Here is a 4,658-nt window from a genome sequence, read left to right as displayed (position 1 = left end):
CTCCTTGAAGCATATCCAAGTCTCAGGCCAACCCAGCGGAAGCCTACCGCCCTGCCTGCTCTCCCCAGGGTGTCCCCAGCGCAGCCACTCAGCTTACTGAGGCTCCATCCAGGCCCCCTGTATCTTCCACGGGTCCCTCTGGGCCTCTCCCAGCCAGGGTGCTGGGGCTCCCTCCTGGGGTTTGCGTCCCGCCCCCATCATAGTCTGCCTGCTCAGTGAGGGGCACCTTGCCAGCCAGGTCAGCCCAGCCTGGGAGTCCTCCTGGCCCTCATCTCAGGCTGCACATCCTCTCTTAGCCGGTCTCGTTGACTCTGGCCCCAGAATAGGTCCAGGCTGTGACCACGTGCCCCCTCCTCTCCTGGTCCTGACCGGAGCTGCCGCCATCGCTCACGGGACAAGAGCTGGTCTCCTGCCTCCATCCTGCCTCCCACAGTGCACCCTGCAGAAGCTACAGGAGAGCACGGCCTGGCCTGCCAGCCCGTTTAAACCAGCTCAGATTTGCTTTCAGGCTGCATTGGGACTTGTCCCGAACACTGTGGCATCCATTCCTTGGCTGCAGGTTCACAGGCCCCTTCCTGCCCCTCACATATCTGCTGTGCCTTCCTCAGGCTTCTGCAGATACTGGTCCCCTACCTGGAATGCTCTTTTCCCTGATAGTCACATGGCTGCTCCTCATTTGACTTCATCTATTTAAGTGTCAGTTTCTTGGCACCCAGTTTTAGGGGGAGGCCAATAACTGGGTGGCTGGGTATGAAGAGGTACAGATTGGAGAAAGGACGTGTGCTTGGAACTCAAACTGCCATGCAGTGTTGGTCCTTCAGCAAGGGTCATGTCTCTGCGCCTGTTTCCTCATCAGTTCCTACCTTGGTGTCGGTTCAAGGACCTAAGTTAGGTCTGCTCTTGTCACAAGTGCAGCTGTTATTGGTCACTTTTGTTGAAACTTTTTGAGATGGGGCTGTCTGTGTTGTGCAGACTGGCCTCAGATTCCTAGGCCTGTGTGTCCTCCCCTTTCAGCCTCCTGAGTAGCTGGGCCTGTAGGTGGTGCCTGTTACTGGTTTTTGAAATTAGATATTTATGCTTAGGAGAGTGTGGAATAAAAAAAAAAAAGACTGGAAAAGCTGGAGAAGATAAGTGAAACGATGCTGATACTCTGAAAAGAATAAAGTTGGTCAGGGTTTGGGTGCATGGGAGTGAGAGCAGGACACGAACAGATCCTACGGGTACTAAACGGATAGTGAGCCTGGCTGCACGTGGTGGCACACTGTGATCCAGTGAGTCTGGGAGCTGAGGCAGGAGGATCTCAAGTTCAAGGCCAGCCTGAGCAGCATAGTGACACCCTGTTGCAAGTTAAAAGTACAACATGGCTGGGATTGGATCTCAGTGATAAAATGTCCCTAGGTTCAATCCCTAATGCCACAAAGGAAAAACAAAAAGGATAGCGAATCTTTCAAACAACTTGATGCCTATAAATTCATCAACTCAGTTTAAATAGATGATTTAAAAATAGGCATGGATAATTTTCTCGAAAGCTCACTCAAGAAAAAATAAGCTGAAGAACTCTATAAATCACACTGAATTCCCATTTAAAACAAGAAACTGATTGGCTCACCAGTGACCTCTATCAAGTACAGAAGGAGGAGATAGGACTGTCCAAATGGACCCTCCTGACTGGTTGTCTAAGGCCTGCATTACTCTACTGCCAAAACCAGACCCAAACAATGCAAGAGAACTCTAGTCAATGCCCTTAGGGACACAGACATGAAAGTACAAAAAGGATAGTGTGTCACTACCAAGTGGTGTTTGTTCAAGGAATGCAAGGTTGGTTTGACAACTGCAAATCAATCAATGTGGCTTAGCACATTTAAAACAGAGAAAGCATTTGCCACGTTTCAGCACCTTGTGACTTTAGACAGACCCCTAGTTGTTTGCCACACTGTTGGATTTTTTGCCTTGATGAATGAACCCAGCTGAACTGTTCATTTCCCCCAGAGGTGTCGATATGGAAACTTGGGAAAGCCAAATGTATGTTTTTCATGAATTAAAATGCAAATCATGATGGTCCCAGGCAGGGGATGGAGTCTAAATAGAACCCCTCCAGGTGTTTTAAACAGGAAGAGACTGAATACAGGGAAATGGGTGTTTACAAAACTGGGGGAGGCTGCAGAATTGGGCTCCAGTCCAGGCCCTGGGGAATGATGTCCAGGACAGCACAGAACTGACTGCCAGGGTGCTGCTGCTGCTGAGGCCACTGCTGCCAATTTGTGTGTGGCTGTGATCCCGCGGCTGCTCCTGCCAGCCACACTCATGGGAGGAGTCTTATCACTGGGACCTAACCTTTCATCTAGAATCTGGTGACCGAGGGTCCTGGGAAATACAGTAGTTGGCTTTCCGCCCTGCTGAAGGGAAGAGGGATGGAGGTCACCAAACCTAGCCTGTGACACCGACATGAAGGCTATGTTAGAAATGGAGAGGAGCAAAAAGCAGGCTTGAGGAAGGTCTAGAAAGAAGGTCACAGAGCCAGTAGGTAACAGCTGAGATCTGGACGCAGTCAGCTGGGCCCCTGAGTCCTGCTCTTGCCCACCTTTCTGTGCTACCTCCACTTGCTCCTCCTCCCAGGTGACAGCCAAGTGCAGCTAGCTCCTCAGCAGAGAGAGAAAGGGGTTTATCCAGCTGTTACCCAATTGAGCTTAGCATGTGCAAGGCCCTGTGGTCCATCCCCAGTGATAAAAATGAAAAAGAATTAGAAAAATCAGGGGTGGATCCAAGGTTTTGTGGGGGTTGAAGCTCATACAATTTCGGAACCCAAGATTAGGCGCAGGGTCTCTGAAAGAGCTGGCATCAATGAGGAGAGCTGAGGCTTGATCTGAAAAGCATCACCCTAACCCAACCCAGCTCTGGGCATGAGCAAGTGTCTCGGAAAGAAGGATTCCTAGCTGTGAAGTTTGGGCTTTCTGTCCCCAATGCCTGGAAGAGTCTGGCCTGGAATCTAGAAGATGGTCGATAAATAGTTGTCAGACACCTTGATCATGAGGCAAAAGTGCTGATCACACAGGAAAATAAAACCAGCGGGACCACACTGACTTCCCTTCACCAAAGACACCATTCAGAGTCAACAGGCGGATCACAACCAGGAAGAGGAAATTGGCTGTGCATATCCACAAGAATTTATGGCCCCAACTGATAATGAAAGCTTATAAATCAGAAAGAAAAGGATAATCGGAAGGAAATAAACCAAACTCTCAGCTACGTCATGAAAGAAAACATCCAGATCGCCGCCTTTCAGCTGCTGAAAAGACGCTCAGCCTCATTAGCCAGCAGGGAAGTGCAAACAGAAACTACCAAGGGATCCCTGGACTCGGAGATGGCTGGTGGGACAATAAACTGGAAGGACTCCTTTGGAAAACTGTGTAGCCATTTCCTTTAAACACACGCTTAGCTCATGAGGGCAATCTACCACGTATTTACCCAGGAGAAACGAAGACATGGCCACAGAAAATCTTATGGGTGAATGTTCAAAGCAGCTTTATCCAGAAGAGCCCCAAACTGGCACAACTCAAATGACCAGCCATTCCTTATCCACCTGTGGTTACCATTCAAACTAGGAAGGACCAATTAGGTGACAGCTCTTGTAATCTAATCATTTCCGCTCTGAATGTTCCTGCATTAACAGGAGCTTTTGGGAACATCCCATATCCAAACCGTAACAAAGGGAAAGCTTCACCCTCCCCCTGCCTAGTCAAATTTCCAAAAAATAGTATGGTTTATCAAGGCCTGTACCAGAAATTCCTGTTGGCTGCTGATTACCTGGGGAGATAGGTGAGGAAGATGCAGCACGCCTTGCTCAATGAGGAGGGTGAGTTCTGAGAGGTGTCCCTAGGAGATTCAAGTGTACTCACACAAACTAAGCCAGGCGTGACGTCACCAGGCTATGTGAGAATATGTATGTGTGGTTGGCCTTGACAGAAAGGTTATGTGGTTCACAGGGTGATCTCTCCAGGCGGGGCGTGCCCTGTTCATTCTCACAATCCTGCATGAAGTAAGCCTCATGGAGACATCATTTTCCACCCATCGCCAATTGGCCCAATATTTTTTATTTTAGCCAATTTTTTGTTGTTGTTTTGCAGTGCTGGGAATCAAACCCAGGGCCTTGTGTGTGCTAGGCATGTACCTCATGTTACCACTGAGGTACATCCCAAGCCCTTATTTTAGCCATTTTAGTGATATTTATTGTGATTCTAATTGCATTTTCATGATAACTGATGTTTAGTATCTTGAAACAGGCTTATTAACCACTCGTTTTATCTATTTTCATAGGTAACTTCAATATTTTATCTCTTATAAAAAGGTTATTCATCTTATTGATTTGAAAGCATTCTTTACATATTCAGGAGAGATGACTTTTCTCAGATAGGTCCATAATGAATATTTTCTTCACATCTACACTTGCCTTTTGATTTTCTTGACTGTGTCTTCTATAGTGCAGAAATTTTCAATTTTGAGAAATTCAACTCATTATTTTTCTCTCATAATATTTATACATTTTGTGTGCTACCTGAGAAGTCTTTGTCAACGTTGACCTCAAGCTCATAATTTTCTCCTACATTTCCTTCTAGAAGTTTTATAGTTTTAGATGATACCTTTTAAAAAAAAATGATCTA

Source organism: Marmota monax, unplaced genomic scaffold (genome assembly GCF_021218885.2).
Source record: "Marmota monax isolate L192 unplaced genomic scaffold, Marmota_monax_Labrador192_F-V1.1 WCK01_AAM20220418_F8-fsc00149, whole genome shotgun sequence".
Lineage (NCBI taxonomy): Eukaryota > Metazoa > Chordata > Mammalia > Rodentia > Sciuridae > Marmota > Marmota monax.
Note: the sequence above shows the minus strand (reverse complement) of the source record.